A 14,461-nucleotide genomic window follows, 5' to 3' on the forward strand; every position below is an offset into this window, starting at 1 on the left:
TATGGTACAGGGGGCTGCCCATGAAGATTGTTCATGAACTTCAGTTGGTAGAAATTCAGGAACAAGACTTTAAATAAGCTATGTCAAAGGGAACATATATTGCCAGTCTTAAAGAAATTGCATTTAGTTCCAGTCCATTTCCAAGTACAGTTCAAGGTGCTGGTTCTTGCTTTTAACAGCCCACATGGCTTAGGAACCCAGTACCTGAAGAACAACTTTCTCTCACATGAACTTGTTCAGACATTTTACTAACTCAGAGAACTTTCTACAATTTCCCTCGCTTTCAGAAATGAGGGGGGAATTGCGTGGAAGAATAACCTTCTCAACAGGTTGAGTGTGGGGTGTTCTCTCCTGGGAAGTGCACCTGGCACAGACTTCAGTGCCAGGTGAAGACATTTCATCATCATCATTCATTTATTACGGTCAGTGACCAGTACATAAAATACATAAAATACAAAACCGTACACTTAAAAAACTTTACACAAGGAGTAAGAATTCAATTAAAACATCAAGCTAAAAAATCTCAATCTTCAATAAACCCAAACCCAACCCCCATTCTCAGAGGCAACTATCCATTGTAGGCAGCAACTCTACTAAATTCAGTCCACTTTCAATATCAATGTCGTAATGCGCATCGCTGAAGCAAAAAATTTCGCAACATTAAAAGTAATACCTGGATTTGCACCAGACAGCAACAAATTCATATATTGTTGTTGTGTACATCCCATAAAATGGGTCAGCAATGGTATAATAAGGCTAGCACGAATGTCCCTATAAAAGGAACAATGAAAAAGTACATGTTCGATAGTTTCAACATCTTCTGATCCACAGGGGCATAATCGTTGTCCAAGGTATCCTTTTATATCGTCCCTCTGACACTGCTGAGAGGAGTCCTCTAAGGCGAGCTAATGTAAAGGCTCTTCTATACTTATAGTTCTCCAGCTGGGCAAGGTAATGTGGGACATCAACAATATACTTACGATCTTCCCTAACATAGAATTCAGAGACATTAGAAATGTCATTCTGCCTTTCCGTATCCAAGATACGTTGTTTAATGGCTGCCTTCGCCCTTTCATAACCCATATCTAATAAAATTACTACAGAAAAGCCTAGAACAGCTAATTTCTGTTCTACTGAGTGTATCCAACTGGACCTATGGGTATCATACAGGACTAGGGGAGCAAGGCCAGCTGTAAATACCGGAGTTTAAGCCAGTATAAAAGAATAGCTAGCCAGATCTCAGCCTCTATTTTAATCTGGCCTGACTCCAGGCGCAGCTTGACATTAGATATGTCTCTTGGGACCTCCAGTACTGCCCTCAGGAACTTTGATTGCACCCTCTCCAGTGTCTTAATATTTGGGGGTGGCCCAAGTTGGGAACCATACAATAACTGAGCCAGTGTCTTTGCTCGGAATAACCTGAGAGCAGCAGGGAGATAATGCCCTCCTTTCGTTTTCATATATTGAATAATGGCTGAAGAGGTCTTTTGGGCATTTAAGGCCACATAATCTCCATGCGCTTTTCTAGAGCCACTTGAATGTATTACCACTCCCAGATATTTGAAGTAGGACACCTGCTCTATCCTATGGTGATTTATAGTCCATGTCCACAACTTAGGCCTCCTGGCAAAAACCATGATCTTAGTTTTTTGATAGTTGATCATTAACTGGTTCTCCTCGCAGTAATATGACAACTTTCGCAGCGCTCTCCGAAGTCCAATAGGGGTTGAAGACATTTCCATTTATCTGAGTCTTTTCTATCTATACATTTTCATGTATGAAGTTTTAAAACAGTTCTCTGCTGAAGGGATTTTAATGTTTTATTCTACTGCTGCCATCTGAACCCATTTATGATGTTATTTTACTCTGTAGGGGCCTAGAGCAGGCTTGTTCCTCCCCAGGGAGGCCTCAGATTGGCTAGAGGGGAAGAGGGTTCCAGCACCCTTGTCCTCCTCCCTAGCAGAGCTGCCAAGCCTGGCCTAGGAGCTGTTCACCTCACAGCTCCCTGATTCACACTGACTGCCTCTCATACCTGGCCTCCCTGTTTTATGGAGCAAGCCTGCCCCCTTTGGCCCCTCCCCTTCCTCCAGGTGGGGCAGAAAAGGCCTTTCCTGTTCCTGGCTTGTTTTCTGTAGTGTTCCTTGTTTGCCCTGCCAGCCCCCTCTGGCTGGTTGAGGTGAGCCAACCTGCTTTGCCCCCTTCAAGGGCAGTGAAGCCTCCCCACCCTGGGCATGGGGTGCCTGCTCCAGGGTAAGTCAGGGGTCAGGGCATCTGGGAGGGGCCCTGACACACTCTGTCTCAAATTTTTCAGCCCCTGTGAAAGTTCTTGCAGGATTAGGTGGAAATAAATAAATATCCCAGTCTGTGAAAGCCAGCAGTTGCCTTTCCATACAGTTTTGAAGTGAGACCTTTGTTGTTTTGTGATGCAAAGTGTGTTCTGTGACAGTGCTTATTCAGCAAGCTCCTTGGCATGACACTGTGCAGGACTTCCAGTTTTACCAAGCTCTCCTTCTGGCAAGTTGAAATGGCTAAAAATATCCAGAGAAGGACGAGTGCCAGATCCACATGTGCAACTGAGCTCCTTGCATTTATTATACCACAGCAGGACCCATACATACATGCTCATGCACCACAATGTAAACCACTTTTGGAAGACAGAGGAGTTTCAAAAGCAGCTTGTGGTGCAGAATAGGAAAGCCACTCTGCTGAAACAGATTTCCAAAAAAAGCCCAGGCGTGCATGCCTAATACTTTGCAAACATATAAAAGGGCTTACTGATTAGCCATGGCTGAGTGGAGATTTGATTCACATCTCCCATACCTGAAGTCAGCAATCAAGCCATTGCACCAAACTAATCCTTATGATGTTCATTTTTAGACCGACTAGAGCAGCCATTTTCAACCATGTGCCGTGGCACACTGGTGTGCCACGAATGGTCCCCAGGTGTGCCATGGGAATTTGGGTCATTTATCAATAGGACCATTGAGGGATGTGAGCCCCCATTGACAGCACAGTGTGCCTTGTCAATTATCAAAAAGTCGATGGTGTGCCTTGCCAGTGTGCCGCAAGATGAAAATACTGGACTAGAGTATAGGGTTTCTTTCTTTGTGGTTCAGACCCTTCCTCTTATTTTCTGTCCAGAATCCATTTTCTATGGCCAGTATTAGGGTATGGGGCCTTAGTTAGGAATGGGGCCAGATCTCAGTGGAAGAGTACACATTTTCCATGCAGAAGGCCCCGGGTCAATCCCTGACATCTCTAGGTAGGGTTGAAGAAGAACTGCTGTCTGAAAGCCTGGAGAGCTGTTGCCAGATAGTGGTGAACTAGATGGACCAATGGCCTGATAAGACATCTTCCTTTGTTCAAAGGATGGTGCCCAGATTTCAGCATATATATTGGAACTTTTAGGGCACAATCCTAACCAACATTCCAGCACCAAGGTAATGGCAATGCAGCTCTGAGGTAAATGAACAAACATTGCCTTGCCTTGAGGAGGCCTCTGTGCCTGCACCCCAACTGCAAGATGCAGCACATACTCTACTGGCACAGTTATGCCAGTACTGGAAAGTTGGCTAGGATTGCACCCTTAGTCCTGTTTCCTGCCATAGTCTTCTTCCAGAAGGGTGTCTTGGGCTGTGGGACTTTTTGGAGCAGCATTGAATGCAGCAAAATGGATAATAGCAGGAAGGGAACGTTGGCAAGAGCACAGGGATCACATCAAGAGGCTACCATATTGGACAATGGCCATGTGCTTGGACCCATCAGAGGGACCCACTTGGCTGGACCAATCCCATAGCAATGATAATGCCCAGTGTATCATTGGGGAACATGGAGGACTTTTCCCCAAGGCCTCTAGCAGCCTGGTGCCTGCACTGCAAAAGCTCTTCCATCCCCCTTGCATGCATTGAAACATTGTTGGTACACACACAAAGCTCACTGAACCCCAGCCTCTGTAAAGCTATTATGTGACTTTGCCATGTACCTGGAAGTCTGAATATGGGGGCAGATCTGGGGGAGGGGGCTAAAATTAGAAGGATAAGTATAAAGATTTAAGAAGAGGTCTAAAGAATTCCTGCTTATGGGTGGCATAACTCTCCCATCAACAAAAAATTCTGTAGTGGTGCATGAGAAAAGAAAGCAAAATTGTTGTTCAGGAACAGATAGATAAACCCTCTCCCTTTGCCTGTCTCCATCCGCCCAGTATATATATCCAAATGCTAAGCAGAATTCTGCCATTAGCTAATAATAGCATTAGCAGTTCAGAAGTTTATAAAAAAAAAGTCTTTAATACTTAGTCTTAGCAGCTGATAATGTAAAATAGGGTGGCATTTGGAGGCATAGGATGCTGCCAGTCTCTGGGGAGAGAAAGGTGTTAACTTCTAATAGCTTTTCAGTAATAGCCAAGCATCTGCAGTCCCCCATAAAAAAGGGTTTTTAAAAATTAATAGAGCTGAATGTGCTTCACACTGAGGAGAATGCCAGATTAATAAGCGCATTAAGGACCGCTTTGGATTGGAAATAATTATGGAAGATGACAAGGAGCAGAGGTAGCATTGGTGGTGCTTTCAGGAATGCATTTTAAAAAGCAGTTTAAAGAGCCTTCAGATGTTGGTATTATCCTGCGTGACCAAATTAAGAGCAAATGAGAAAAGTTTATCTGGCATTTTGGAGTATTGAAAGGGCTTAGTGTTATAAATTATACAGTATGAGGATAGGTAGCGGTGTGCAAATTCATGTTAAACACTATTGGCAGTTTCAATAATAGCAACTGCTTTATGAAGCACTAAATGTTTTAAAGTTGGGATGGAAAGAAAGTCAACACATGAGAGAGAGAGAGAGAGACTGTTGCCGGTTTAGGAAATAGATATCCCCTTTGCTTAGAGGTCATTCTGCATTATTCAGTTTTTACAGAAAGTATGAAACTAGCACAAGGTTACAGGTGACCCAGTTTCCACCCAGACTGGCTTATCGTAGGGCCATTTTCCTACAGAACATATTTATCAAGCATATAACAGCCTCGCAGTGTAATGAATGAGAGCTAATATGGTACCTAAGTCTGCGTTTCCATGTGCACCATCTTGGGAATGGGTGCCACAGTACTCCATGGACTTACATTAGAGTAAACATATACAGAATCTGTGAGCTGCCCTGAATTCTTGGAAGACAGGAAATAAATCTTTTGAATGAATGAATTGGACTGTCAGTCCTGTTCAATCAATAGCACTTGCAGCCTGAACTTATATATGTTTACTCAGAAGTAAGTCCCACCAAGTTCAATAAAGCTTACTCTCAAATGATTATGTATAGCAGGGTTTTTCAAACTGGGGCGTCGTGACACCCCAGCCTGAGGGCCCTGGCCCCTGCCTGGAGGCAGAGAGGAGGCAGCAGCTCAGGGGGCTGCAGGGAGCCCGGCGCGACCTGCAGCAGGGCTCCCCGCAGCAGTGAAAATAGATGCAGAGCAATCGTGCTCCACTTCTACTTTAGCGGAGACGGGGCGCGATCGCTCCGCATCTACTTTCACTGCTGCGCAGAGCCCTGCTGCAGGTCGCGCCGGGCTCCCCGCACCCCCAGGGAGGCTGCAGGGGCTTGGGTATGTGTACCCAAGCCCCTGCAGCCGCCCTGAGCGGCGTGATCCTGGGGATAGCGCCGCTGCCTTCCCCCTCCCGCCCACGCAAGAACTTAGTGGCTCTCAAACTCTCCCAGAGAGTTTGAGAACCACTGATGTATAGGATAGTGACCTTAAGCTTTTGTCTGTAAATTTTAGTCCTGCTGATTTCTGGGACTTGGTTGCAATCACCTTTTGTAAGATCCACCTCGTACTGTTTGGATTGATTTCAAATGGTAGATATGACAGTTGTTCAATTATGACTGCTTCCACTTCTCTAGAGGAACTAATATTCCTGTTGCCTTTAGTGTATTTTTATATTCTCCTTTACATCTATGTCATTATATTTTCCCCTTTGCTTCTAGAAATCTTTTTGATTTCTGCAAATTAAAAAGTGGTAGTCCTGACAAATAGGATAGATTTGTTCCTGAAAATCTGGTTGGTAGCATATTTAAGCCATTTCTGCCCAACATTGCATATACCAACAAGGATCAAATGTGTACATCTGTGGGCTGGGCAGAAATGGGTTAAAACACTAACACTAGCACTAAAAACATAAGAACATAAGAAGAAGCTCACTGGATCAGGTCAAAGGCCCATCTAGTCCAGTTTCCCATATCTCACAGTGGCCTCAGGGAACACTCAAGACAAACAAGAGACCTGCATTCAGGTGCCCTCCCTTGCACTAAGGGAGGATCACTGAGTGATCTTAATCACAGCCACATCTAAAATGCATGGACAAATGAAGTACAGTAAATGGAGGCTGCCACTGCCAGACTAACCTAAGGTCCCAAGCACTACCTAAAAACTCCACCCATTTTTTGATAGGTCTATTTTAAAAGAAACAATCTCTTTTATCCCACACACAAATACACTTATAGCATCAGTGGTATCCAGTTTCAAACCTCTTTCCAACTTTTTATCATATCATATTCCTCTTTCCTTCATATATTACCTGCTTTTCAATGATTATGTGCTTTTCAGAATACCTTCTGACCTTGTTTCCTGAGGTTATTATGCATTAAAACATGGCTCCTAATATTAGTAGCGCAATGTGTTTCACAGAAAATAGAGTGATATACAGGAGTTGTGTACCCTGTGTGCTTATGGCCAAAGTTTTGACACACACAAGGTTTGTGTTTAGAGATTAGTGACCGTAAAACACATCGTTCAGGCTAGCTGTATATCCAGGGGGAAGGAAAATACGATGGGGTCATTTTTCTTCCATTTTAATTTGTAGTTTGGTCCTCTCCTTATCATACAATGGCGAAATTATCCTTATCAATGACGAAATAAAAACAGTTCTAAAAACAAAAGAAAAATTACACATCTATGCCAATGTTTGAGACCAAAAAAAAAAAAAAATCCATGCCGTTTCAATAAGAGCAACTGAGATGCAAATTTTTGTAACCATTAATCCGTACTTTAAAATAATGCTTGGCATGTAATGTTTACCTAGTTTGCTGAAATTTCCTGTCTGGAGGGGGGAGAAAAAGACAAATAAAAAATGGTGATTGAAATGTTTTATATAGGTGAGCGAGGCTGGTAGCAAGACAACAAAATTATAACAACTATCATTAAACCGTTCTCTGTACCACATAGGCAACATTCCGGGGACTCATTATTTCAAATCCAACTTCTCAAAGATTTATTTTTCTTTTGAAACAATTTCTGACAGCTTTTGATCTTCTAAATGGAAAAAAAAATCAAAGAAATCTGTTTCTCTAGTGTATTAATAGCAAAGGAATTGCTAGATGCTGCAAAGTAGGAACTGAATATAATAGCATCCCAGTTTTATTCATCTTCAAAGAAAACCAAATATATTTTTGAGACTAAAAAAAAAAAAAAAAATAGGATACCCTACAGATTTTGAAGGGATGGGATAAACCTCTTTCCACAAGAAAAGATGACAAGAAATTCATTTTGAAGGACACTCTCTTTGCCTCTGTCCATTTAATACACTTACAAGCCAGCTGTCATGAGGTAATCTGCCTTTTACATCTGAAGCAAAATTGCTGTACAGTTGGGGAAGCTCATATGCTTAATAGTTGAGTCCTTTTTTCTCTCCCTTCGCTCAGTTCTTTCAAAGTTGCAACCCTCTGTATCTACAAATATTCAAGTTTATATAATAGACTAAAAAGAAATGCCTAAAATACTTATTACATTCTGGGATTAGACACACTTTACACTTCACCCCTTTGTTGTGGTACTAAAACATTAACTGTTCCATTTACTCTTGGGGAGCGGCACACCTCCCTCTAGCAGTCTCTGATGCCAATTCAGTAAAGGTAAATGAGAATCTGCCAGGCTGATGACACAGGGGGCTGTAGTTCAATGTGTATATTTCATAGAAGGAAAGTCCCTTGTTCAATCCCAGGCATTTCCAGTTAGGGCTAGGGAAAGTTCCTGTTTAAAAATCTGGCCAGTCGGAGCAGACAATACTGAACCAGAAGGATGAATGACCTGACTCGGTATAATACAGTTTCATATTTGCATCCTGCTTTTATTTAGATCATTCAGGGAAATGATGGCTGCTACTTCTGCTTCTATTGGATAGCTCTAATGGGAAAGCATCCATGCCAAGTCTTAAGTGAAAGGAGAGGCAAATATTTTTCACAAAGTGTCTGCAAATTTTATGAATTGTTTGAGCTGAAAGTTCTTATTTCTTTCTGGCTTCCTTGTCATACGTTACTCACACACCATCAGGGCACCCCTGCACAGCAGTCAGTGCTGACATGGCTAAACCAAGTACTACTAGTATAATACATACTTTGTAAACATTCTTAAGTTTGGTTAATTCCAAGCATAGGGGCTCTCTTGAATATCTGCCTAGCCACTACTTGATTGTCTTTGCTTAAATGCTGGGTTTCTCCTGGGCTGGTTCCAAAAGACTTTTGGCACTTACAATCATAAGCTTAGCACCAGCTGTAGTGGAAATGTTCACCCTGTGTGTCTGGCATCAACTTGATAGGAACTGGTAAGTGTTCATGGCATCTCAGGAAAGGGGAGAACCAATAAAAGTCAATAGGATTAGGCTGTTTTTTGTTGTTGTTTTTAAGGATACTGAGGTTGCAGGGAGGTCGATAGGAATGTGTTTATGTTTTTATTTATGTTGTAAGTCACCTTGGGTCCTTTCGGTGAGGAAGGTGGGATATAAATGCAGTAAATAAAATATTTATTTTATTGGTGAAGAAAAATAATTTCCCCAGATGGTGTCTTAATATTTACTTATTTAATATTAAGACACCATCTGGGGAAATTATTTTTCTTCACCAATTCTATTTTGTAGGCTGGTAGTCCTCAACAAGGAAGACACATCTGTCTACTGCCAAAGCATAAGGAGCTTTGTTCACTTGCTCAGAAGTGCTGGGTGGCAGGTTGTCAAATTTTTTCTCACACACAGCATTGGAGAATGCTACACCCATTGAATTTGTGCCTGTTGTGAAGTTGTTAGGAAAAGAGTCCTCTGCTAAGCAGAGGAGCTGGGGGAGGGGGAATAGGCAGTCCTAACCTTGATGAAAAGAACTCTGTGGTCAACCACTCCATTCATTTAACACCATAGGAAATGTTTTCAGGTTTTAGCCATTGCTGCTGTTTGAATGTGAGATGGGCAGGTCTCCTGAAGCTCTGACTCTGGGGAAGCAATCAAAATTGGGACCATGGCAGAGCAAAGGGTTAAATCCTCCCCTCCCAACACACCACTTGCCTAATCCAGATTGTACCCCCCCCTCCACAAGCTGCTGTTTAACAAAACACACACATGCAGAGGAGGAGTAAAACAATGTGTTCAAAATAAATTTAGGAATAGATACTGGGTGCTCATCAATTGAACCTATCAGAACAGGTGAAGCCAAGTGCCACTGAATGTTGGTGCTGTTGTTTTAAAGAGATTTTAACTCTCACATAATTGATCTCCCTTCCCCAGTGCAAGATTATTTTTCTTGCCCATGTGTTCTCAATAAATGTGTTGATCATACCTCTGTTGGTGTCTACCTCTGTCCCATTTCTACAGAGAACATAGGAATGCTGTTGGATAAAAGAGGAAAGTTTCATCTAATCCAGGATTCTACTTTCCCAGTAACCAAACAGATGCCTGGCAGGACATGAAGACAAAGGCTGTTCCCTATAGTACCCCCTGAAACTGCTATTCAGAAGGATACTAACCTTCTGCCTTGGGGTTCAATTTAGCTCTCATGGCTAGAGGTGTTTGTTTCCAGTGAGTAAAATAGGATTACAGCCTAAGGGCACAATCCTAACCAGGTCTACTCAGAAGTAAGTCCTATTTTGTTCAATTTTCTCAGGAAAATGTGGTTGTGATTGCAGCCTTAGGGCCCAATCCTATCCAACTTTACAGCACCGGTGCTGCCTCAATGCAGTCCCAAGGTAAGGGAACAAATGTTCCCATACCTTGAGGAGGCCTCTGTGACTGCCTTCCCATCACAGGAAGCAGTGCATACCCCATTGGCACAGCAGCACCAGCACTGGAAAATTGGATAGGATTGGGCCCTTAGTCTTACAGCACACAACAGGCTGAGTGAAATAAATAGCACTATTTTCAAACACCTCTACTCACGCCTAATAACCTTTAAAAGACATCTTTTCTATGAACTGACCGAATCATATTTGCAGCCATCTAAGTTTCTGATCATCAGTACATCTGGTGGCAAATACCATGTGCCAGTTGGGTGGAGAAGTTCTTGTTTGTCTTGAATCTCCTGCCAGTCAGTTTCAGTGGATAACTCTGAGTTCTAAAATAATGAAAAGGAGAGAAAAACACCCTCCCATCTGCTTTCTCTACCCCAAGCCCAATTTTATAAACTGCTTTCTTGCCCTCTCTCAGTTCCCCCTTCTAAATTTAAGAGCCCCAGACACTTTAGTCTTCCCTTGCAAAGAATGTTTCCCAACAACCAACACCTACTCCAGAAGCGTCACTAGGGTTTGTGTCACTAGCGTTGGTGTAACTCCCTTTATATATAACCCCCACTTATTTATAACAGTACAGGTTGCCCAATAAATTAGTAACCAACAAAAAATCAGTGGCCAACTTGATGGCACTCACACAACTGAGTAAGACTTCTAATATTAGCTCTGATACATGGAAATAAGAGCTGACTCATACTAACATATTATTGGTTCCCTGCTGTGTCATAATACAACCTCATTGGCTTGAGTATGTCAGCCAGTGTGGTCCACATCCCACACACACACCCACAACGATGCCACTGCCCTACCCAATCATTTTGTTTGTCCTTAAAAATATTGAGAATGCAAAATGTACAGGAAAAGCTGGCGGCTTAGACTTTAGAATGAGGCAGAAAACTGGAGATGGAGAGATAAACTTTCCTTCTGGCTTCTTACCCTGTGATTTCCTCCTTCCCCTATTGATTCTGGGAGGGGGCCTAAACCCTAACCATTGAAATATAGGTCAAGGCCTGAAACCTGACAATCCTGTTTGGGTATCGCTTTTAAAAGTGGTAGTCACACCTTGTATATAACTACAAGAAGAAACCTGGCAGGTGTTGCTGTAGATTTGTAGAGGGAAAGAAAAGATTTTGAAAAAAGATACTGAAGGAGGGTAAGGGCAATAGACAAGAAAAAAGGACTGTAGAACATTTGTCTAATGGCTGATCACATCGCTAGGTGCCAGCATTGAAAAGTTAATTGTAAAAAAGTTTTACAAGATGTACATATGCCACAAAATCTGAAAGTGGAGCACAACTCAATGCATCACATACAATTTTGTTTGGATTGCACAAGCCCCTCATGGTATAAACATATCACCCTCAAATACCACTGTTGCTTAGCTCAAATATTACTGATATGCACATTCAATCAAAAAAAGTATAATTTAGCTTTCTGTAAAATGCAGACCAAAAGAGATGCAAAATCTACAGGGGTTATGATAGCAAAGGATTTGATTCACTGGTTGAATGTGACATCTGGATGTGGTTTGTAGAAGCAATTTTTTGATTCCACAAATTACTGCCTTGTAAAACAGCTTGGGCTGGAGCCTACAAAGAAAAAGGTAACCATTCTGGGGCTTTGTGGTCAATGACATGCTGGAGCCCAGAAGATAGTAGAGGCCACTCCTTACGCTTGGCTTCACTAGGGGCAATTAAACTTTATGCACAACAGTAGTCAAAGAAAGTGAGGAGAGAGAGAGAGAGAGAGAGAGAGAGAGAGAGAGAGAGAGAGAGAGCGCCTGGATAGCAAAATTAAAACAACTGAGTATGAGAAGTGAATTCCATTTTTGTAATGAATAAAAAGTCAAATATAACCCCCTCTTATTTCTTCAGATATTCTAAAACTGTAGTTGCCAAACTGGGTACATCCAAACATCTAAATTTTCCTATGCAGGACCTGATGACTGATAGTCCTTAGAAATGGAGTGGGAGGAATCGGATGCAGGGCACAGCCCAGGTGGTAGCCCAAAAGTGGTCTGAGATGAATAACAATCATCTGCTTAGGAAAAAAAGAAAATGCATAACCTTCCCTTGCATATGCAGAAAGCTACAGTCAGTCAGGCTGGTCTGCAGTTCTCAACAGGCAGGATGGTGTTTAAGTTGGAAGAGGAGCCCTTGCACTATGGCCCAAAGCTTTTGATCAAGATGCTGGTATTATCTGTTCAGTATACACTGTGAATGAAGTTATTTAATACACTAAAAGCACCATCTTCTTGAAACTTCCAGTACTGCATTGCAATGTTTGAATTAGCTTTAAACAATACAAAAGGCCTTGAATCTCAGTTACATTAGTCCAAATGAGATTTTGGCCATGTGTCATTGTGATCCAGTGTGGTCCATTTACTTTCATTCTTCCCCAGTTCTCAAACCACATTCAATAGAAAGAGTTATTCTCTGCTCCCTGTTTCTTCACAGGTATACATTAAAGTTTCATCTAATAGCAACTGAAAAGCATTTGGATATTATCATGACATCTACTATATAACCTCCAGCAAACTACAACCCAATCTGCAGTCCTTTCTGCCAGGCTAGTCTCTTGGGAGAAGTCTCAATTGAGTTTCCAACTTGCAGATGTCATTGGCTTTCAGCCTGTCCAATCAGCCATCCACATTTTGTCCTGAATTTCTGGCTCAGCTAAAAATATCCTCCATTCATTATTGCTTTTTTTCCTATCTACTGTTTGGGTGGCTGGATCTTGCTTTGGCACTAGTCAGTTATATTAGATGCTCTTGGGAATCTTGTCTGCCATACAACTTTATTTTCTTATTATTAAAGTGATGCAAGACTAACCTGTGCCAATCAGCTCAAGGAACAGGGTCGCGTAATCTGGATAATGAGAGCTGACTGAGATGTTTAATGTAACAAAGGTTATGGTAAAACCCAATCATGCCTTTGGATTTCTGTTGTTTGGGGCGATTAACTCCTTGATTTACAATGCAGGAAAAAGGCGCAGTTTCCAGCTCTGTTCCCATTACTTAGAAACAACCAAGAGAAATCGTCACTTTACACATCAGTCAGTCTATGGAATTTGCTACTAAAAATGTGATGTACAAATCAGATTCATTAATTTGTAAGGAAAGTTAATTTTCTGAACACTGGAAAACCATTATAATCGGATTCTGCACTGTAAGGCACAACAGATAGTCATAAGGTTCAGAATGGAATTTGACTCCCCCTGCACATCAATGCCCTATTAGATTAAGAGGTTTGCAGGTTTTATTCCATTTGGTTCCACTTCTCTCTAAATCTCCCACATCAGGTATTGGTCTTTGATAGAATCAGCATGCCAATTCTGAAAGACCATTTGTCTTTCCAAATGTTCATTCATGTGTTAAACGGGCCCAGCAAGCACCCCTACAGTCTTTCCACATTGCCCACAGCATAATCACATTGGATGCACATACTGATGAATCCTGTCTTCCACTAATGACTAAAGAAGGCAACGAGGGCTGCATTTCCAACCATGGCAAATACACCAGGGGTGCTAACAAGTAATAAGCACATAATGGGGTTTTTTAATATATAAAATGTGTATGTGTATATATTCAAATGTTATACATACATACATACATACATACATACATACATACATACATACGTATGTATGTATGTATGTATGTATGTATGTATGTATGTATACAAATATAATTGTGTGTGTGTGTGTGTGTGTGTGAGAGAGAGAGAGAGAGATTATACATCAATTGGCATGGTCCATCCTTTAGGCAAATAGGAATATCCTTCATGTCAAGGTGTTTTGTCCCTCTCTTATCTCATTTAAGAGATACATTTAAAAGGTGTCAGTGTTATTTTAGAATCTGGGTATAGAGCAGTGGGCATCAAACTCATCTGTGGAAAACCCTCCACCACACGAATGGAGCTTAGCAGGGGGAACCTGCTATCTTCATCTACGATTTCCCAAAACATTGTGCAGGGCAGCCACAATCTGCCCAGAAATCCAGGCGAAGAGCCTACTGGGGCAACAGCATGTGGAAGAGGCTGACCTGCACGATGTTTGGGGGAGATCGGAGATGAAGATAGCAGGCTCCACCGCAGAACAGAAGCTCCGGTTGCCCTTGGAATGGCTTTTTTTTTGCACGCAGAAATCCTAAGTGTGGAGACCACTTGTAAAGAGGAATCCCATCAGCTATCCGTTGCATTACATCCAGTTCTGTCAGTTTTTAGGACCTAGGCAAACTGATTTACAGCGCAACCCTATCTCTTCTTTGAGCTGGCGCAACCCTCCCTGTACTAGCTCCAAGTGATGCTGTTAAGAACATTTGCAGCTACTTGGGAGCTGGCTGGGCCAACTCAAAGGCCCACGCTGGCCCAGCAGTGTGGGATCCAGTCCCTGCACCAGCCAGCACAGTTAAGATTGCACAGGTGGTGCGGGGGG

Source organism: Tiliqua scincoides, chromosome 3 (assembly GCF_035046505.1).
Source record: "Tiliqua scincoides isolate rTilSci1 chromosome 3, rTilSci1.hap2, whole genome shotgun sequence".
Classification (NCBI taxonomy): domain Eukaryota; kingdom Metazoa; phylum Chordata; class Lepidosauria; order Squamata; family Scincidae; genus Tiliqua; species Tiliqua scincoides.